The sequence below is a fragment of the Periplaneta americana genome, chromosome 7 (assembly GCF_040183065.1).
Source record: "Periplaneta americana isolate PAMFEO1 chromosome 7, P.americana_PAMFEO1_priV1, whole genome shotgun sequence".
NCBI lineage: Eukaryota > Metazoa > Arthropoda > Insecta > Blattodea > Blattidae > Periplaneta > Periplaneta americana.
The window spans coordinates 60,571,884-60,595,940 of NC_091123.1; the positions used below are offsets into that span (position 1 = coordinate 60,571,884).

Consider the following 24,057-nt stretch of genomic DNA (forward strand, 5'->3'; position numbering starts at 1 on the left):
TCCCACATGTGGGAGAGAACACCTACTCTAAACGGCATGTAATTTTAAACCTTACATCAACGTCTGCTGTAAACTATATGGAAGTACATTATTATAAGTAACTAATTGTATCATAACATAACTTACGATCGCGTAGCTCCTAAACGATATGTCGGAGACAATATGTTGCTGACAAAAAATGGTCCTTCTTACGATACCTATCATCCCTCTGAGAATCACTCTATATTATAATGACTAAGTTATTATTATTGTTGTTACGAATAAATATGAACAGTTACGTATTTCATTACATATTAAAAACACGTCTTAGGTAGTTACTATAAGAAAGAAGGTGAGAGCGATAATGATGATGATGATAATAATAATAATAATAATAATAATAATAATAATAATAATAATCGTACTATTTGTAGAATTCGAGCTATTCTGTTATTCATACAAAGGAAAATATGACATTATTATTATTATTATTATTATTATTAAAAATTGAGATAATGTGCAAGACAAAAATACTATTATTATTCACTTTACGAAATGGGCACAGCGTCTGTTTCCACTCCATAGCAAATCTTCCACAGCTCTTCATTTCATGTTGGTCTTTTGACATTTTCTTGTTTCTATCAGACTATATCGAAATGCTACTTTCCCCAATATTTCATCTTACATTTTCTTTAAGTGTTGCAACTAATTCCTGCGATACCATTCTTTGGACCCTGTCTCATTTCTAGGTTAATAAAATCTGACTTAAAACTTTTAAAATCGCCTTTATCAATGTTGATTATTCCTTCATACATATTATGTTTTATCATCAAAACTAAGTGTTTTGGATATCCTTTATTTAACATAATAGTCCATAGTTTCTCATGGATCACCCTCTCAAATGCCTTGCATAGTCCACAAATAACATGCGAGTCTTCAAGTTAAACTTTCTTCTACTCTGTATTATTTGTTTAACTATAAAAACAGTTCGCACATGATCTGCTCCGTCAGAATCCGTGTACAGCTAATTTAATGTGATGAAATACGACAGAGCCAAGACAATATACTCGTATTATTGAACTTCTTTAAATTATTGTAAGGACTTACTATGAAATCAGTATTAATTGTTGCTTAGTAAACTGCCCGAAGACAGATTTGAACCTCACAAGTGACGCCAAAAAAAGGCACCACTTATGAGGCAACTAGGCCAGGAGAAAATGGGGTAGGGTGGCCAGTTCCTTTCCCCCCTCCATTGCATACATCGCCGACTAGCTACATATTACACTAGTCAGACTTCAAATGCATACAAACAATTATTGTACTTCCTCTGACACATACCGTTAAGTGAGATATACTGCCTGATAACACTGAACAACAAGAATTTTGCTCCGACTTAAAATAATGTGACTCTTATGGTTTGGTGTGCGCGGAATCCGAAAATGCATCTCTTTTCTTCGTATCGCGTAAGGTCTTTAAGATATACTACGATTTCACTTTTCGATAAGCGCTCTCCCAGGAAACATCTGGCGCGGGTTGGGGGTTGTAAACCAAAACAAAAGCTAATGTATTTTATGAGTTTATGACCTATTTCCGGTTTCTTATGGTTATTGGCATGTTCGTTTGTACTTCTAATCAATAAATATATAATGGTACTTTCTATTCAGTAACTTTCATAACAGTTCAAAATGAGGTCTACGCAATGAACAAACAAGGGTGTGATTTTCAGTATTTAAAGGAAAGGTATACCAGTTTGAGTGAGGGCAAATTAAAAGAGGGCATTTTCATCGGTCCACAAATCCGCAAAGTTATGGCTGTTTGAAAAACTTTCCATTACAGAAAAAAATGGCATGGCGTGCTTTCAAAGATGTTTGCTCAAATTTCCTTGGAAATTCTAGGACAGAGAACTGTATGGAACTTGTTGTGGAAACCAGGTTAGGTGCATATGAGCAAATGGGATGTAATATGTCTCTCAAAATACACTTTTTACATTCTCATTTGGATTTCTTTCCTCCTAACCTTGGAGCGGTAAGCGACCAGCATGGGGAAAGATTTCATCAAGAAATATCTGAAATGGAAAGGCGATATGAAAGATCATCATCCAGCATGCTTGCAGACTATTGTTGGTTCCTTGTAAAAGACCGTCTCTGGTCTAGTTATAAACGGAAGTCATCCAGAAAATCCTTTTAAATGGAAAGTTCAAATTCCGAGATCTTTCTCATTATACTCATGAAACATTTTTGGTGGTTTTGTGTCTTTTGTGTTTTAAACTATGTAACATAATTTTTGCATTCAGTACACATTTTTGAAGTATTATGAGGCATTTACAATCCCTAGTCTATTGTAATTTTATCAGTAGCAGTGAAAAATAAAAAAAGGAGAAATTTTTTCATAAAAAAATTCAATTCATTTTTCCCGAAAAATGGTACGTGATGGGGCAATTTGGATTTTAAATTCAGATTTAGGGCACACATATTACTAATGTTCACCTATTTTTATTTCGCAGCAAGACAAAAAGTAAAGATTTGTTGTTCAGCGTAATAGATGTACTGTACATATCAGTCAGAACCTGAATCAGACGATCAGTATTAATTATGAACATTAAAATACAAGCAGAGCCCAGAATTGTACCAGAACTGAATTCTTGTACAGGAACATCATTTTATTTTTACTTCAATTTTTATTGTACCTGAGTTTTTTAATGTACTTCACTCCCACCCCTTCTACTAATGAAGCTCAACCGTCCTCCACACAGATCCAAGACCGCATATACAGTCATAGTAGCCTTACGGTCATAGTAAACAGTACGTTCCAACAATATGTTCGCGTTTTCCAGTGACGAAAGAGCTTTCAATATTGCATCATTTTCGCACAGGTACTGTCGTCCATTTGCCTACTCGTATCCCGGTTTTCCTTCCACCAGCTTTTATTAGCCAGCTAGTGGCTGGGCTGTCTTAGCTCTTTTCTGAGAACATTAATTTCTGTTAGGAATTGGACGTCTACGTAATATTATACAACTGTTTAAAATAACTTAAATAAAAGGGCCACGTTAAGTAATTAACTGACACGTGATTTCCCCTCTTTCTACGACCCTACGACATAACCACTTGGACGGACAGTAGATAGTATGTCTAAGTAATTTTATCTTTTCGGATCGGGTGGAAGTGAAGATTGTATTTACAGTGCGTAAGGTACTCTTTTATAGAGTAGATACAGAATTATTTCAACATGAGTTACTAGTATGAAGGACGAAACTGGTAATTGGGATTAGGTACAATAGTCTATAGTGCGATAATATGCACATTAGAACTGAAGCTTGTATCGAAATGAACGGCCACCATTTTAAAAAATGCGTTTATGCTCGACCATGCCGAAATGTAGTAATTATACACCTGGGAGCAGTCCTTTAATGCATGTCATTAAAGTACACCTACTCATTAAAGTACAGGTGTTTTCAGCCAATGAAAACTCAGCTTACAGGTGTTCAGCCAATAACAAGTCAGCTTTGTACCGTTATAAAACCGCAAGTATCGATTATTCTCGGATATGCAATCGAAAGAGAATTAGCGAAAAGTCACGGAGGCTGGAAATCCAATACTGTCGCAGAAGGTTATGTTCTGTTACTATAATAATTAGCGTTAATTGTACATAATATTCAAATAAATTCAATTTGTCATTCGTTTTTCATTGTCGAATTCAATAATCAAGGCTATACCAAGTTTAATGGGATTACACAAGGTCAATGTCATTATTGTTCCTCGGAAAAAATCAATACTTTCGCGTCTGAGCACATCTCACAATTTACGACCTAGAACAAGGTCACTTCCGATCTTGTCAGATACAAATAAAATGTATACATCTGAATACTTTCAAGTTAGAAATATGGTCGAGCATAAAAAGTCGTATGAAACTCGCCTATAATGGTAATTAAGAAGCTCGTATGCAAATTATGAAACTCGCTTGCGCTAGTTTCATAAACATCCATACTCGCTTCTTAATTACTATCATTATAGGCTCGTTGCATAATGTACTATTAAATATCCATATTATGATTATTTTTCAATTTAACTTCATTCTTTATATTGTACGCTTATGTGCTGTAGATAGTATAATATACACTGCATAATGAATACGTCCACATGGACAGCTCAGTTCGTAAGTAAAAACACTCATTGTTAATACTGTACTGTATTTTGACTATACAAAAACCTAATGAAAATTATCAAACTCGAAAGCGCGATATTTCCTAGTTTACGTAGCCTAAATGGATGAACTACGTTTCTTCCCTCCTATACCTAGTAAAGTGATTTGTTTGTACATTACGTCAGTATCATCGAACTCCAGTCGTGGAAGGGGGTAGCAAACTGCGTTGATCCAAAGGTATAGCCAGGTTAATATTAAAAATGTTAGTAAAAATAAAATGATGTCCCTGTACAATGTACACAGATAATTTCCATAGTGCGAGGATTAGAGTTTTGTTGGGAGATCAAGTGAGACATATTAAATACATAAGCCTGTAGCCCAGATGTACTAATGCCACGAAAGGAGGACTAAGAGTGATTAATATTCAGTATGAGACATTAAATAGTACTGCGAAAATGCAACAATATTTTAAAGTGTAAACACTTGCACGTACACTATAATCCGAAAACAATCACAAATAGGAGTATACCTGGATGTAAATAGAAGTTTCTGGACTGAAAACAAACTGCAGAAAGCCAGCCAAAATGCAAACATCCGAGTCCAGCAATTGCTGGCGACCCAACATGCAAGTAGGTCAATCTTTTAATACGCACTGGCAAACAAAACATACTCGACACTGTCGTCAACATGCGGGGAATCGTCCTTCTCCCCGATCTGCAAGGAGGTTTAGCGCTCTATAACTTGTAGCCAGAGAACTGGAAACCTTCACCTCGCTTCTTCGAGGTCTAGGTCGAAGTATGCTTGCGGTTACTAAATATCACTAAGCCTTCATCGCAAATAGGGCCACTGTCGTCACTTACTTTTGTTTTAAACACTTGCGTTCAAAAGAAAGAGGAAACCTGACGAAAGGACGGTAATTCATTGACACAGAAATCAGATGAATATCACGTCAATTACATAAGTAATAAATTAGTAATCAACACATAAATAGAAAGAAACCAATAAATTAGTGTAATGTTAGACGGATATTGATGTAAATTAAAATTCAATAAACGTGTGGTACAATAACAAAGCTTTTGCGAAACAAAATTAAATAAGCCTCAGTATTGCGTATTTCTTAAGTAGTGAGATTTAATGACTTCTGTATTTATCATAAATAAAAAAAGTAGAGAAATAAAACCAACATTTAAAATTTTCAGTTCAACAAAAAGATAACGTAACAATCGATATAGACATAAACATTAAGGATGAAAAACAACCGTCTATAACGCACTGTGAGGTTAGAGGCCCCAGGAACGACAATCGATCTCGAAGTCGATGGCAAGATAAAGAACTTTCAGTTTGGCTGGGAACACGAGCACCATACATACAGTACGATTATTTAGTCGTGACAGTCGCCAGCCATATGCGCCTGGGTCAGGCGAGTCCATTAAGTTACGCCAAGGGATGTTCAGGCTAGTCTGTCGCCTGCAGTCAGAGCGATCGGATGTGACGCATAGGATATAGCGTTGTGTTTCCAGTACAGTTAAGCTGTACTGCATTCCTTTACCGACCGCTCACCCTTATCTCTACTCCGTAACTTTTTTTTATTTTATTGGGTTATTTTACGACGCTGTATCAACATCTAGGTTATTTAGCGTCTGAATGAAATGAAGGTGATAATGCCGATGAAATGAGTCCGGGATCCAGCACCGAAAGTTACCCAGCATTTGCTCGTATTGGGTTGAGGGAAAACCCCGGAAAAAATCTCAAACAGGTAACTTGCCCCGACCGAGATTCGAACCCGGGCCACCTGGTTTCGCGGCCAGACGCGCTGACCGTTACTCCACAGGTGTGGACTACTCCATAACTCTCCCCACTACTCCTATTACTTCCCCTCTTTCGCGTCGCTGAGCTGTCGGGACTAAATCGGTCTGTACTTACATGGCCGACGTAAACTGCGTCGTTACCGATCAGTAACCTTCCGCGTGGTTTTTTACTGACATAACTTGGATTAATAATAGTATGCATACAATTATATTTTGTTTCATAATGAATGTTATAGGAGTTGGTCAAATAAAGTGATGTCCGTCTGACATCTTTTAATGAAATTGCTTTTTCCACGTAAAAATTTCTTTTCCGTAATATTTAATATTTATGTTCTTATATTGTCTGTGAGTTCATCTGTAGTGTGAAAGTTATTCGTGTACACTCTATTTTTAAGTTTTTTTAAGGCGTAAACAACAATTTTATAAAAAATGTCGGGAATATGTGTGCATCCCAAATAATATAGGCCTACCTATATATGATCTATATTAATAATAAATCTGTATCCAAAATTTTTCTGGTAATTTTCGATTTTCCAAAAATAATTGGTGTTAACATGTATAATTAACCATCCTGAAACAGAAAATAGCTTTTTTGAAATTTTTGTTTGTATGTCTGTCTGTCTGTCTGGATGTTTGTTACCTTTTCACGCAATAATGGCCGAACGGATTTCGATTAAAATTTGAATATAAATTAAGTTCGTTGTAACTTAGATTTTAGGCTATATGGCATTCAAAATACGTTATTTAAAAGGGGGGTTATAAGGGGGCCTGAATTAAATAAATCGAAATATCTCGCTTATTATTGTTTTTTTGTGAAAAATGTTACATGACAAAAGTTTCTTCAAAAATTATTTTCGATAAGTTTTATTCTATGCAAAATTTTGATAGGACTGATATTTAAGGATAAATAAGACTTTTAAAATAACAATACAATACATTTTCACCGCCGCCTCAGATTATTGGGTTGTTGTTCCTGCAGTAACTCCTATGTGCAAAATATAAAATGTTTGAGTAGGAAAAAAACACACATTTATTCATTCCATGGCAATGGTACATTTCGAAAGAATTCTTACATTTTCTTATATTTTCGAAAGAAAGAAATATAATATTACATACCACTATATATGATATTATCACTATTTAAGTCATTTGAAGGGTTCAGAACCATAGTGGGCCAAGCGCCATTTACTGAAGACGTAGAAAACAATGGTTAAAATTAAATTACCATAATTCAATGGAAACATGTAGCAAGTAATATAAAATTTACACATCAAAACTAAATGATGTGTCAATCTTCATTAAACTATGGTTGCATGTAATAACAAACAGGAAACATGTTAAAGGAATTGTCATTGCAGCAAATGAGTGCTCTCTGGACCAAAATGATTGCATTTTAGTTATTTCAACACAATTTAAATTAAGTAACATATTAAACGATTTATCCTTCTATCAAACACGAATGTTCCCTGGATCAAACGTCCTATTTTAATTATGTAATTACTTTATATTTATTTCTAACAAGTGCAGCGGAGCGCACGGGTACGGCTAGTACATTAATAATATAGAACGTTCGTCAGAAAGCCGGTTTCGCTCAGGTAAAAGCTGTCGGTCTTTTACCGTTACAGATCAAACGCCACTGCCGGGGAAATAGTGTGCATATTTCCTCTGCATCAAGCGTGGGAAGATATTGTGTTGCATAGTTGGATATATTGTATAACACAGGCTGAATGGATATGAATGTTAGAGCATTAGTATAAAACTGACTTCCATTCAGTATAATTCAGTTTAGTTCGTGACAATGCAGTAGGAGCTACACATTAAAACAGCGACTCTTAATTTATGATACGTACATTAGGAAGAAATTGTGCAAAATTTGTGGTGTTATGTTTCTTCTGAAATATTCTGGCGTTCAATAATCATCTGATTCAACAATCCAGAATTTAGTTTTAAAAAAGTGAGAGAAAATTGCTCCTTTTTAAATGAAAAATAAAACACACAAATCAAGTTCTAAATAAAGAAAAATTAAACGACATAGGAAGTTTAGTCTAGAACAGCCAGCCATGAAATCGTTAAGAGACATCAGCTTGAAAAGCCACAAAATTGTTAAGGCTAAAGCCTAATAAGAGTTATAAATTTATAAGACCACAGTTATTCACAAACTGAATGGAACGGACCATGTGCCTAGGGTTCAAATCTATCGGCAGATGAAATCCAACGTATATGCATGTGTCCAAAACTCTTTTTTTTTAAGATGTTAAATGTGCATTAGAGAGGATGAAGAGGAATAGAAGAAGAAAGAAATATAAAGAAAGACAGAGATAGAAATAAAGCAGAGACGAACAGTAAAGAAAGGTGAGAACCTGCGACAGCTGAGAATATAGCAGAAGTATTAGATATGATTAAAAAATGTGGGGATGTGATCAAAAAGTGCTAGTAAAGGGAAATTGTAAATGATCGAGAAGTATAGGGGAGAGAGAAAGTGTATAAGCGGATGTGTAGAGATAAATATAAGTATTTATAGGAAGTGAGAGTAGTGAGAAAGGATTAGGTGTAAGTGGAATAGTGAGAAAGTGAAAGTGAGCGCAAATAGGAATGAGTTAAAATAGTAAAAAAAGGGTTAAGAGAAATGAACAAGTGACAGCATCAAATTAGTACTAACATTTGAACGTTGGAACAGTAAATGAATATAAGAGAAAGATAGGAGAAAAGGTCAAAGAACAAATAGGACAAATAATTCAATATGATAATTTATAGAGAAAAAGTGAAATTGAAATTTTAGTGAATAGTAGTTAGAGGAAAAAGGGGGTTTGAAAGGCGTATATAATTTTAGATATGTTAGGATTAATAGCAAATAGAGAATAGCAAATGAAATGTAGGAGAAATACTGAAGGGGAGATAGAACAAGTAATAAAAAAGGTACATAGTGTAATTGGGAGTATTTGTGTAGACGTGTACTGCAAATAATGTGCTACTGTAATATGTTAATGGTTGCACCGGATACAAAAATGTGAGGTACACCATTATATGTAAAGAAGTGCTGTGACCAAATATATCATATCATATCATATCATTAGAGAGGATGGTCTGCAGTTATTATAAGCTAAGCCAATAAATTACGTCTGTAATGCAAAGTATGAGTCGCGAGACGTTATTGCGAAAGCTGACGCGCCGAATCGCCGCTAGGCGGGCTGTTTCTTGCCCATATCACTTTTCAAAAGGCGCTGTATCAAGCGAAATCTGTTTCTAGGTTCAGGCTTACATCTTTTCCCTGCAACTCGTAACTTCACAATCTATAGTACTAGAATATATAGTTCGTACAACTGACCTGCCTGGATATCACTGCCTGGATATCACTGAATTTGAATAATTTTGGTTCATTGGTCTTCAAATTATCCTGGAAATTTTATTAGAATTTATCAGTTTTCCGGCCCGTTCGATCGGCTAATGTACGTTCAGTAGAGCGTCTCGTTTAGGCACAGTGACCTGCCTGGATATCACTGCCTGGATATCACTGAATTTGAATAATTTTGGTTCATTGGTCTTCAAATTATCCTGGAAATTTTATTAGAATTTATCAGTTTTCCGGCCCGTTCGATCGGCTAATGTACGTTCAGTAGAGCGTCTCGTTTAGGCACAGTGAAAACGTAAACAAAGTGCAGGTAACGTGTGTGGGGAGGACGAGTCGTACGATAAACACGAGGGATGCACAAGCTTTTAGTTACAACATTTATGGCGGAGCATTAATTGAAATTATATTTTCCAAAAGAACACAAATTGCATAACGTTATCATACACACATTTTAATAAACAAGCAATTGTACCGTTAAAATAATTCAATATAACAAATCAAATTTTGCTACTCATATGATGTTGCTTAAAAGCAGCATTTTTTACGGTCATCAATTTCATTCTCTTTATGACTAACATAATATCACCGTCTTCTGTGACCGAATTAACAAAACTACATATAGTATTGTAATTATGTTTAGGAAATAGTGTTGTCACTTCAGACCAATATACTGTAGTTTTGTTAATTCGGCCACAGAAGACGGTGATATTATGTTAGTTATAGTGAGAATAAAATTCATGACCGTAAAAAATGCTGCTTGAAAACATATAAGTAGCAAAATTTGATTTGTTAAATTGAATTATTTCAACGTTATAATTGCTTGCTTGTTAAAATGTGTATATGATAACGTTAACTAATTTGTATTCTTTTGTTTTGTGTGTTTTTGGAAAATATAATTTCAATTAATGCTCCGCCATAAATGTTGTAACTAAAACCTTGTGCATCCCTCGTGTTTATCGTACGACTCGTCCTCCCTCCACACGTTACCTGCACTTGTTTACGTTTTCACTGTGCCTAAACGAGACGCTCTACTGTACTTTGAATGGAATAGAATTTACGGGAGAGGGCACTATGGTCCAGCACTGCGACCTGTTACGTTCTATTGCGTTAACCCTCAAGCTAGGCGCGTTCCCAAACCCACACTACACTAAGGTTCGCTGCGTACACAGGTTTCGAGCAGACAACCCCCCCCCCCCCTTGTCAGTAGGCCAGACCCTTCCGTGCAATCTGGGAATGCTATGGAATGACGACGAAATGGAGAAATGGTGACGGAATGATGTAGATGCCTAATATGGAAAAATGAGAGAACCCCGAGAAAAACCCCCAACTGCGGCCTTATCCACCACTAGTGTAATTATGGATTTTTCAATGAAAAATCCCAAACTTAACCAAGACTCGAACCCGGACCGTCTGCGTGATAGGCCGGAGATCTGACCACTCAGCCTTCGCAGGGGTTTTTGTATGTTAAGGTGGAGTGAATCTATACATGAAATAGTTTTTTTTTTTTTATCTTTTTTCTAAATGTAATAGTTGCAAAAAATCTCTCTTTTCACTTAACTTAAGAATGTGAAAAATATGGAATTTCTATAGGCCTATTTAATTTTTGAGTTGCCCCAAGGGCTTTGAAGTGCCTTAAAATCATATTTTTTTGCCTTTTTTCTATATTTGTTCTATTATTTTGTTTATGCTCGACCATGCCGAAATGTAGTAATTATACACCTGGTAGCAGCCCTTTAATGCACCTCATTAAAGTACACCTATTCATTATAATTCAGTTGTTCAGCCAATGAGAAATCACCATTGTACCGTTATAAAACCGCAAGTATCGATTATTCTCGGATATGCAATCGAAAGACAATTAGCGAAAAATCACGGAGGCTGGAAATCCAATTCTGTCGCAGAAGGTTATGTTCTGTTACTATAATAATTAGCGTTAATTGTAAATAATATTCAAATAAATTCAATTTGTCATCTCGTTTTTCAATGTAGTAATTATACACCTGGTAGCAGCCCTTTAATGCACCTCATTAAAGTACACCTATTCATTATAATTCAGTTGTTCAGCCAATGAGAAATCACCATTGTACCGTTATAAAACCGCAAGTATCGATTATTCTCGGATATGCAATCGAAAGACAATTAGCGAAAAGTCACGGAGGCTGGAAATCCAATTCTGTCGCAGAAGGTTATGTTCTGTTACTATAATAATTAGCGTTAATTGTAAATAATATTCAAATAAATTCAATTTGTCATCTCGTTTTTCAATTCTAAATCAATTTCCAGGTTATATCAAGACTAATCTTCATGTTATTCTCTAGATTATATCAAGGTCAATGACATTCGTGCTCGGAAAAAATCAATACTTTCGCGTCTGCGCACATCTCACAATTCAGGTCAGTTCCACTCCTCACTTACATAACCATAACATGAATACTTATGAATAATTTCAAGTTACAAATATGGTCGAGCATAAAAAGTCGTATGAAACTTGCCTATAATGGTAATTAAGACGCTCGTGTGAAAATTATGAAACTCGCTTGCGCTCGTTTCATAAACATACTCGCGTCTTAATTACTACCATTATATGCTCGTTGCATAATTTACTATTTTTATTATACAGTTAGTGAATTTCTGTAAGATCACATATTTAAACTTTATTTGGAAGACTCTAAATTGGGGTTGCAATACTCGTATACAGTATTTTTCTGCATTCATCATGGTAAGCACGAACCAGTTGTACTGTTCTTGTATGACTGACTGTCAAAATAGATGCCTGTACCCAGATTTCCTTACTTTTAATAGTAACTATTTCTGAAATCTCTCCAACAGTAGGTTCTTTTGATTTTAAGTCAGGTTTCAATTCATTTTTGACCATACATAATATTTCATTACGTCATGATAGGTAATAAAGATGGATTCAGCCCCTCTGGCATTCCGAATACAAGGCAGAAGGCCAGATTTCTTGTCTTAATTAGAGTCATGTTCTGATTTAAATACCCTGCAACATAAGAAGAATGAATTTTCATTAATTATATTATATTGTTATTATGCCCAATTTTCTTATAAATTGAGATTTCTGTGATACTTCAAGATTAAATAACAGGAGGTCAAACATGTATTTTTTAAGCATTTTCCTGGTAACCTGTTCAGATTAAACCACTGGAGAATATTCTCTCACTAAAAAATCTGAACCTCCATATTTTGTGAAAATTTCAAAATATGGTGCTCTTAGGACACCTCTAAATATTAAGCTAGAGAAAAATATTTTGCACTGTTCTTTATATCAAACCACAATTTTTTCCCTGGTATTACGTTTTGATTCTATAAACTTCATATTTTCACTTCATCCTATTGTACCTACTTTATATTGTAATTGTTGTTTATTGTTTATTGTTAGTAAAATAACATGTACAAAAATACAATCTTAGTTCTTCCCTGAAGGAGTAAAAACTCGTGCTCAGGGAGATATCTAAACACAAAGATAAACACAAACAAAGATAATTATTTGACACAAACTGGGTCAAGAAAAAAAAATTACAGGAGTAAATTAAATTTAAAAATACAATTTCAATTTTAACAATTTAAATCATACAAATACATATACATATTAAATCAATATATATTCTTTAAAAATTAAATTCCTAACGCTATTTTTGAAATTTATGATACTAAAATTGTCCAAATTTGGATATTTATCAATTATTTTATTGTATAACCTTGGACCAAATTAGGTACCATGGCTCAGAGCTGTGCTTGTAAAACACTTTGGTTCCTCTAGTCGTATAAAATCGGATCTTTTAGTTCCATATTTATGATGATAAAATTTGAATTTATTACGATTTTTATGTATGAAGATTAATAAGGCAACATAATAAATCTGTTTAATTTTCAAAACATTAAAATCGGTGAACAAAAGCTCGGATGAGTAATCAATTGGTTTATTAAGGCATATTCTAATTATTCTTTTCTGAATAAGTATTAGTGGAGTGAGATTAGAAATACATGCATGTCCCCACTGTTTGATTCTATCTTCTTCTCTATTTTACCCACAAGGGGCCTTTGCGCTCTCACCAGACTTATATACGGATATCTGAAATCTCAATCCAGGCGCTGGCCCATAGAGACACCTATCTGGGGAGAAGGGTGAGAAACAGCTGGTCGATAATTTTGCCTGGAACTCTTCCAATAAGGGACAACGTTCTGTTATTCGTATTCTTTGTGCCAGGAATAAAAACTATCGTTTACAATCAACAAATCTGATTTCATTTTAAGAACATCAGTATTCAGTTATTAATATCAACAAGAGTAGGGCAGGCACGTGCAGAGGTGTTACACTCACAGTGTTGCCGCTCTTCCCTATGTGAAAATCTTGAATTGAAGAGAAAATAATAGTACATTATGCAACGAGCTTATAATGGTAGTAATTAAGACGCGAGTATGTTTATGAAACGAGCGCAAGCGAGTTTCATAATTTTCATACGATCGTCTTAATTACCATTATAGGCAAGTTTCATACGACTTTTTATGCTCGACCATATTTCTAACTTGAAATTATTCATAAGTATTCATGTTATTCTTATCTGACTGGGGAGCGGAACTGACCTTGTGCAATATCTCGTAAATTGTGAGATGTGCGCAGACGCGAAAGTATTGATTTTTTTTCCGAGAAACGAATGTCATTGACCTTGATATAATCTAGAGAGTAAAATAAACAATCTTGATATAACCTTGAAATTGATTTAGACATTGAAAAACGAGATGACAAATTAATTTATTTGAATATTATTTACAATTAACGCTAATTATTATAGTAACAGAACATAACCTTCTGCGACAGAATTGGATTTCCAGCCTCCGTGACGTTTCGCTAGTTGTCTTTCGATTGCATATCCGAGAATAATCGATACTTGCGCTTTCATATTGCTACAATGTGTTTTCTGATTGGTGGAACACCTGAACTTTAATTAATAGGTGTACTTTAATGAGGTCCATTAAAGGGCTGCTACCAGGTGTATAATTACTACATTTCGGCATGGTCGAGCATAAAAATACTTAGTTATCTTAGGTAGAGCCGTTGCTATTGAAAGCTACACATTGTTACTGCAATCCTACCACAGGGAATACCTGGCTTACAGTTCAAAATATTACTTCCACTCCGAAGAAATATTTGTTAAGACTTTTTATAGCCCCTTTCTATCCACACAAACTACAGTAACTAAGTAACTATAAAAATGCAATTAATTAATAAGTATTAAGTATTACGGTATACAGTGACAAGAACAGTAAAAAGAATACTGCGGTTAGAAACTTTATTTTTGTTAAGTCTTAAATTATGAATACCGGTACGTAATTTGTAATGAATTCATCGGCCTCATTGCTCTAAGGCTGGTAATACACAAGTGTTCATATTACAATTAAATTAATTTACCAATAAATTTGCAATTAACACATTATTTATCATTGGCATTGCAATACATAACAACGTTTCTCTGTAATTTTATATTACGAAACTTAGCCTTTTATTAGACAGAACCATTTTATAAGGGGGCAAAAAATTCTTCCCAATGATACCGAAGCAATGGATGCATATTTAAATCTAGCAATATTTGTCATGCTTATTTCTTTAGGGAGAACTACAGTACAACCTCCCGATTCATCACATTCCTACTGTGTGCTCAAGTGCTCAACAAAACCAGACACCTTCCAGGAATTTCTTCATTCCTACAACCAAACTATTACAGGATATTTGAACCATACTCACCCCATGACTTTCAAAACTTTCCCTTGCACTGCTATACGAAAATTTAAAGATATATACCTAACAAATAGAAATAGGCAATTTTAGGCTCTAAAACCCTTAAAAAAATAGGTCTCAATAAGCAAAACAGGTATTTTAGGCACCACAAAACCGCTTTCAAACGTTTATATTTTACATAAAATATGAAGATATTTAACTTATTTTAGTTTATCCCTACAGAAAAAAGGCATTTAACCTAAAATCCTAGGTCTAATAATTATACATAAATACTGAAACAGAGCAATTCGGAAATAGAATCTTATTGGTTCCAAGTACTGGGTCAGAATTCTGTTACCAAATTCCCATATCTTGTTCACTGGAACGAGAAACGTAGAGAAAAATTGAAATTTCGAGGTTATGAATACAGAATAGACCTGAACCTAAGAACCCAGAATCAAACTTTTGTTTCGTACTATACTAATACCATCATGTTCACAATACTTGACTTACGTTACTGTGGTTTTCATATACGTACGTAGCTTTAAATCTACTGTATGTTTTCCCATCGAAAAGCATCTTCAGTTTTATTGTGTCATGTCGTAATATATACTTGAGTTGGTATTTTCAGATGCCACTGCCTGTCCCTCTCAAATCACTTCACATTCACTACTCACACTGTCATGTCAACGACGTAAATACAGCGTACTGAAAGAAACCTATAAATAAAGTGCATGTTTGTACAAGAGTGGTTGTTATATCTACATTAACTGAGGGTACATAAATGTCACTTCTTTGAGATTGAAGCAGAAGTTGATTACCGACGAGTATGTTAAATGTGCACTCAACATTCTTGTTCTGAAGAAATACTGTCGGGTCTTGTGATGCAGCTTTCGGGTGTTCGAACCGCTTGGTGAAACAGCAGGTCACTACGTACTTCGAAATTATCGCTAATCATTAGAGGTGATTTATATGCAAAATGCTTGTACATGTAACATTATGCAACCTGCGCTGTGATACATGCAAAAGTGGTATTAAGTGAAAACTGCGCCTTTGTCGATATTACACAAGCCACGTTTATGCATAAAGATACACATTACGTTAAAGCAGTGGTTCCTAAAGTGGGGGTCGTGTAAAGAGCTGAGAGGGGTCGCGAGATGATTTACAAAACAAAGAAAAATACGCGTTAGAAACATAAACAACGTTGGAAATAAAAATATAAAACTGCCGATAATATTAAAGTAAAAAACTGTAAAATGTTATAATTGCACCTGTTTTTAAGAAAATAGCTTCTTAAATCTGGACTCTATATTCACAAACAGTTATCACTTTCAACTTTTCGCTTTTGTTTTGATGACAGTGATAGACTAGAAACTTATTTTGCATAAATAGGAATTTGCGAAGACTATGAAAACTTCAGTAGCTTCTTCTGTAAGCTCGAGGTATTCTTGCATTCTTTAGAGACAAAACTAGTCTACGCTCTGCGGAAAAAAAAAAAAAAAAAATGTATATATATATATATATATATATATATATATAGTTTCACAATCTACTAGTTCATACATATTTGAACGAGTCTTTCCTTAATATTTTTTGGAATTACAACCGGTTACACGGAACCGTCTAAAAACGGATTCAGTATCCGTGACTGCCATAACTGTTTTGAGTTTCTTCCAGGAAATATTAAAAAATGCCGTTATTTAAATTGTACAAATTTAATTGCACTTCCACAAAAACAAACTCAGTATTTGTGGTATCATACAGTACATAGCTAAATTTTCAATGAATTTTTTATGCACTGGAATTAATAAAAAAATAAATAACTGCTTGCCAATTGTACTGTCATGGCTTTTAAAAATTTACTTTCATGAAAATGATGTATTGGTCCTCGTAAAAAAAATTGTGTAAAAGATTCGTTTTTACGCGACGCAAATTACGTGCAATTTACCTAAAATATGTACTATCATTTAATATACGCGGCCAACCCTGCTCGCAGTTTAGTACAATCTTTTGCTCTCTCTCTCTTCCCCTCACCACAAACTGTGATGTTGCACAGAGGCATAGATATAATCCCTGATCACATGTAACAGATTGGCCGCGATACAGGATTTTTTGGTAACAACGTGAGTTCCACAGACCGACAACAGATGATGTGATCTGGTTGAACGGCCCTGGATCTGTACACAGCAGCGTGTTGCCAACTAAGCGATAAATTATCGCGTTATGCGATATTTTTAACTCTGATGCCTTATGCGATAACTCTTATAGGATAATGCGATAATTTTCTTTATGTAATTGGGGTAAGGAAATATAACGATATAGTGAGAAAGTAATTCGTAGAGCTGATATGGAGTAAAAAGTATTAAGCCACGGAGCTTGCAGCTATGCTTCCATCTAGAGATCGTTACCAAAAGTTCATTTTCGACAGTGGAGATCCTAGCGACCGTTATCTTTTATATGTTCCCATTTTATAACATAGGAATGACCAATCTGATTATACAGAGTGTTTAAAAAATACGGGGCATAATTTCAGGTATGTATTTCCCACATGTAGACAATCAAAATAGTTCATTACAACATGTGTCCGGAAATGCTTCATTTCCGAGTTATGGCCTTCACAACATTGAAATTCACCGGAACCATACCTCATGTTTTAGAAGACACTCCACTGATCAATCGTCAACACATTCACTTCTTGCATGATGGCGCTCCTGCACACTTCAGTCGTACGGCTCGCCGGTACTTGGATCGAAGATTTACTGATCGATGGATAGGTAGAGGTGGCGCTAAGAATGTCTATGAATATGGCCCTAGGAGTCTTTTGCCCCATTTCGAAAATCACACAGCCAGAAATTTGTTTAAAAATGATACTGCTTTACGAAAGCGGAAGAGTTTAAAATGTTGCATTAGAAAAGAATTTCGTGTGATTTTATGCAGAAAACCATTATTGTTTATCTTTTAGACGTACAATAAAAAATGGACCAATATTGTTACATAAAATGTAAATTTACCATAATGTTCTATTAATGAGACTGAAAGTTTGTATTTGCTGCTCTTTTATGTAAAAAACTGTATTGTTATGGTCCGCCTCTGCATTAGAACAGAGCATCTGTTTTGTACCGGTATGTCTGTACCCGCTTGAGCTGTACTGTGTACTTGTAAACTCCCTCCTCCCCATCCAGCAACGTTGCAAAACGTCTAATATTGTAAACTTTAATAATTAGTTAAATATTGCAATTAGAAAATGAGTCTGTATCATGAATTCGATTGCTTCACAAGAGTAACTCTCTTATCTGCCACACGCACTAAAGAATGGCGGCTTAGGCCTACATCAACGAATACTGGAAGCACCCAATTTCATGGAACTGACCTGATTAAATCGACTATTCGAAAGCGTATGCAATGTTTATTTTTTTGGCACACTAATTATCTGCGAGAGCTATAATTCGTGCAGACCTAAATAAAGTTCCGCTTTATGACGACGGTATTGAATGTTTTGGTTTCTTGTGCCTCGGTGCTAATTTTAGTGTAATACGTTGCTACGAAAAATATCAAACAAACACAGAATTAAATTATATGGGGGCCCTTGCCTGACGTGGACGTTGCAACTGTTCTATTTTAAAGAAAGAATGTGTTTAAAAAAGAAGCGCGTGGAATGTGGTTGCGTCTGATTCAAGTCTATCACTCATGCAGTAAGATGCCACTCATGTTTGAACCTGTATACAGTGTTGCCAACGTAAGGATTTATCCCTAGGTCTAGGGAATTTGAGTGCCATCTGAGGATAACGGGATAATTTATCCTAAATTCAATGTTTCTAGGGACTTCTTGATTTTCTCTTTAAAACTACATATTTTCTTTCATTTCATCTTCTATTTTAGATTTTATATATTTACAATTTCAGTTATATTTCCTAACAAAAATAAAAATGTGACTCATTTTTATCATATTCCTCATTGCTATTAAGAGGATAAAAAGTGTCACCGGAAATTATGTGACGGATCTTCCTCAGTTTCTTTATTCGCAGATTTTTCTCGTAGGAAGATGATTGGATTTTGTAAGTGGGGACTTCCGGTTTTCTCTACTGAACTTTCTTACGGGGTAACTATATTGGTTTATTGGTTAAGTTCATTACTACTCAGGCATTCAGACGAAGATTGAAATTACAATGAAGTGATTTTGCGATGTGACTTAAGCAAATAATATATTTAAGATTAAGTAAAAAAAATTGGTAGATTTGTGTGAATGAGTAGGCCTACTGGAATCTGCTGACAATTAAATTAATCTTCCCTTTAATATTAAAGGAAATAAATTTTCATACGAAAAGTTTTCTTTTTAAGAGAAGATATTTATGTTTCATAATTTCAAAAAATTGTAGTGAGGGGAGGGAGATTAGGAATACTCATGAAATAAAACATGGAAGATCCTTTTGGGTGACAGTACTTTAAGCGTGCAAAAATATTGACTGTTTAATTGTGTTATTGTAAGTTCTTCAATCTTATGCTGAAATTATATTTTGAAATTAAGAATTTCTTCATTGGAAACTAGGGAAAAAAATAGAAGGTATTTTGGGACTTTTAGTGTAAACAGGTTGGCAACACTGCCAGGTATCAAACTCGTCTACACTTACGGTATTACTATAATAAAAAAAAACTCTATATACAGACGTTCAACTGTCTTATACTTAGTCGTGTGTAAATTCCTTACTAAAGTCGCGACGCTGTTATTACCGACGTGACTCGTCCTCTTTGCTTACGACTTAGGAAGTGAAGGCTCTATAAAGTCTAAGTAGGTAGTATCGTTCGCCATTTTTGTTCTTTCGTTGCCGAGCTACCATATGAGGAATCTATTTGCCATACCGTTAAACATTATCATGTCGTAGCTCCTATGATAATAAACCAAACTCACTGTAATTCAGCAAATAATTGAGCGGCAAATAACGTCTTCGTGTGCTTTCTGCGAGCGCCAACGAAAGCGCCAAAATGGCGGGCGATTATATTAAGTATTTATCGAGCCTTAAGAAATGAATAACGTCTTCATAAGCGAATCACAAGACGCACACGTTTAAATGTAGCCGACCTGCAACGTGATTGGCTGTCGGAAATTAGAGCGACGGGACTATAATAATCACTATATGCATACGTCGTGTATTACAGTATAACTGTTAACACAGTTACGTCATTACGAAAGGTAGCAGAATATCTGAGGTTCTCTATTGCATCCGGTAGAGCGCTCTAGTGTGCCGTGTTAAATATCGATAGTACAACTGGCTCTGATCGATTGCCACACTATATTTTGGTCAAAGAGTACAAGCTACGGCAATATTATTCGAATTATTTTGTGCTCTTTGGTTTGTTCTTCTGTAGTTACAAGACATCCATCATCATAAAATGACAGTCGATACGAACAGCTGTTAGAGGGGCGGACATTTTTCTCTATATACAACGCTTAAACAAGGGGTTTCGTGTATATAACTACTGCAAAGCAATTCCCATGTACAGTTACAGGCTGTTTATACATACATCGCTAATGCAAGGTTTATTAGTAACGATTTCTGTCCAAACTCTGCATAAGTCTCGTATAAGAACTATACACGGTTCATTAGTAAGACCGTTATACAACATGACTTCCAAGTCAACGTAATGGACTAACGGAGGTGGCGAATAATGCGCCTTTCGTTATAGAATGAAGATAAGTAGTAGGCTAATATTTGCATGTTGGTAAATATTGAAGCTAGCTTGAATGCATTATATATCAGTATAATACCACAAACACCAGGAACGGACAGGAGAACGCGAATTCGATTATGCGCACTGTTCAAAACTTACAGAGGTGAGCCTGCCTGGAGAGAAATAAAAAATAGGTTGCAGCCGCCAAATTACTCTTCAAGGAACGACCACTCTTATAAATTGAGGGAAAGAAGACAGAGGACGGACACTGGAAAGTTTTCTTTTCTCAATCTTACTATCAGGGACTGGAATGATTTACCTGCAGACTTACTAAAGGCTTTACCAACAACCAAAAATGTATTTAAAATAGGCTTAAGGACTTTACTAATAGACGATAATTATATACAGTATTTAAAGGGTGTAATTGATATTTTGTTATTGAAGTGTTCTATCAGTGAAGAATTATGTTGTGTCAGTGAAGTGTGTTGAGTAAGTGAAACGTGTTCCTGTCAGTGAAGCTTTATAGTTTATAGTGGCAGTGCAAAGTATTTGAACAGTGAAATGTTTTTGAAGTGTTAGTGAAATCAGGATAGAATCAGTGAAATGTGTCGTAGTTCCAGTGCAGTGAGTGAGTTGACAGCGAAATGAGTGAAGTGTTGAAAGGTACTTGTGCAGATATGAACATATCATACTCGTGGGTTTTTGTTCGAACATAGGTTTAAGGTACAAATTAGATTTACTTTAAATATTATTTTAACCGATCGTGCTTCATTTAATTTAAGATGTTCCCTGTTATTATTATTATTATTATTATTATTATTATTACTATTATTATTATTAATTATTAGTATTATTATTAATTGTATTTTTTATTAATTGTGTTTATTATTGTCTTTATTGAGTGTAATTAGTTACCACTGCCACCGGGTATATACCCATTGCAGTGTGAATAAATACATACATACATACATACATACATACAACACCAAATCGAAATTACATAGCACCTTGACAGGAATTTGGCCCTGCCATTTAGAGCTGTGATTAACTTTCGACACACAGAAGGGATTCGCATCTGACCAGTGTGTTGGGTTGACAACAGATTCAGAGAAAATTAAATATGAACTGACTAGCTAAATCCGTGCTCTTGGCGAGATTCGAATCCTCGAACATGGCCTTCAGGTAGCGTGAAGGCTGCGTCTAGTGGACAGTTAAGAATAGAGTTGTGGTTTCGTAAAGGGCATTGGAAGCCGCAAAATACATTCTATGCACAAGCAGACACACTCGCGTATCTAATCCATAATACCATGGCATACAAGCAAGCGTACAGTGACGCATACGCACGCACAAAACACGTACACAGGAAAAACAAATCCTCACACGCAAATACACACGCTAGCGTAAAAATAGAATCACAGACACGTAAAAAATCAAACGTATTAAGCAAAAAAGTACAAACATGTCGGAAATTTTTAAAGAGAATTGAGCTGGAAATCTGCTACTTAACAGCATGCAATTATCTTTTTGTACGGAACGTATGGGTTCTGGTGTTCTTTTCCATATTATGAAACATATTTTGAACGTTAGGCATCATGGTCTTCCATCTCTGCCTGTATTCTCTATTCTTAATATAATTCCACGTAGTTTGTCGACCTCCAGATATCATGAAACGCTTCGGATGGAAGGACATGCACGAAACAAAGTCACTTACAAATGGCTTTTAAGGAACCCGAAGGATCATTGCCGCCCTCACGTAACCCTGCCGTTGGTCCCTATCCTGTGCAAGATTAATCCAGTCTCTATCATCCTTCCTCAAATCCATTTTAATATCATCTCCCCATCTACATCTCGGCCTCCCCTAATGTCTTTCTCCCGCCGGCTTCCCAACTAACACTCTATATGCATTTCTGGATTCGCTCATACGTGCTACTTGCCCTGCCATCTCAAACATCTGGATTTAATGTTCCTAATTATGTTAGATGAAGAACACAATACGTGCAGTTCTGCGTTGTGTAACTTTCTCCATTCTCCTGTAACTTCATCCCGCTTAGCCTCAAATATTTTCCTAAGAACTTTATTATAAAACACCCTTAATCTTTGTTCCTCTCTCAAAGTAAGAGTCCAAGTTTCACAACCATATAGAACTACCGGTAATATAACTGTTTTATAAATTATAACCTTCAGATTTTTTTACAGCAGGCTAGATGACAAAAGCTTATCAACCGAATAATAACAGGCATTTCCCATATTTATTCTGCGTTTAATATCTTTTCGAGTGTCATTTATTGTTACTGTTGCTCCAAGATATTTGAATTTTTCCACTCTTCGAAGAATAAATCTCCAATTTTTATATTACCATTTCGTACAATATTCTGGTCACGAGACATAATCATATACTTTGTTTTTTCGGGATTTACTTCCAAACCTATCGCTTTGCTTGCTTTAAGTAAAATTTCCGGACATGCACGAAACGTAAGTACGGAGAAAAATCTGGTTCTGATTGTCGGTCTCAAAAGATTTATCAGGAACTATTCCCAAACTGACGAGTTCCGCACCTTACTACATTTTCCAGCATTGATTGTATAGACTAGGCGATTGGGGCTCATTAGTTAAAAAGAACTATCACCTTAATATTTTCCTGTCAATCCGACCGACATAAATAATTACACGATAACCTATTGCGCTGGAACGAAATAAAGCCTATGGGTTCCTTAAGAAAAAGTGTCTAAAATAAGTTCTCCATCCGATCCCAAAGTTTGTCAGTCTAATTAAAATACACCCTGTATACTGAATATATTGAATTGACAAAAGTGGAATTAACAGCCATGAATATTCTGTGAAATATCAATTTCATTTTTGATCCGCGGCGTAGTTCTCTGATTGAACTTCTTGAAGTAAGAAAAGCAACATTATTTTAAAATTGTGTTAGAACAAAGAAATTTTGTAAAAAACTCAAATTTGATAGAGAAATAGTTTACGAGTGGATTTTTTTTGCGAGCATGTCATACGCGGCAATGTCATTTAATAGTAATAGATGTTTTCGTAAACAAAGTAAGCAATATTAGGTCTAACAATCGAGACAAAGAAAAGAATCTGGCACTGGAAGTTTCTTTATCGACACGAAACAGAACAAAGCCAAATGCTTTCTTCCCGTCTTTTTCTATTTTCATGACCAACAAATTACCTCACTGCTCTTATATCGCGTCTTTGTTGATCTGCTTAGAAAGAAACTCACGTCTACGTAAATGCGGAGTTTAGAATGTTTGGAATCTTTGAAATGACTTTTTAAATAATATTTAACAACTAGCCCTACCACTAACATTGCTTTAATATATATATATATATATATATATATATATATATATATATATATATATATA

General features: G+C 35.0%; 1 protein-coding gene across 3 annotated transcripts in view; it reads right to left on the reverse strand.

Annotated features, from left to right (window-relative positions):
- LOC138703155 (insulin-like peptide receptor) overlaps nt 1-24,057 on the reverse strand; it is a 722,445-nt gene that overhangs the window by 24,772 nt on the left and 673,616 nt on the right. The window lies entirely within an intron of this gene.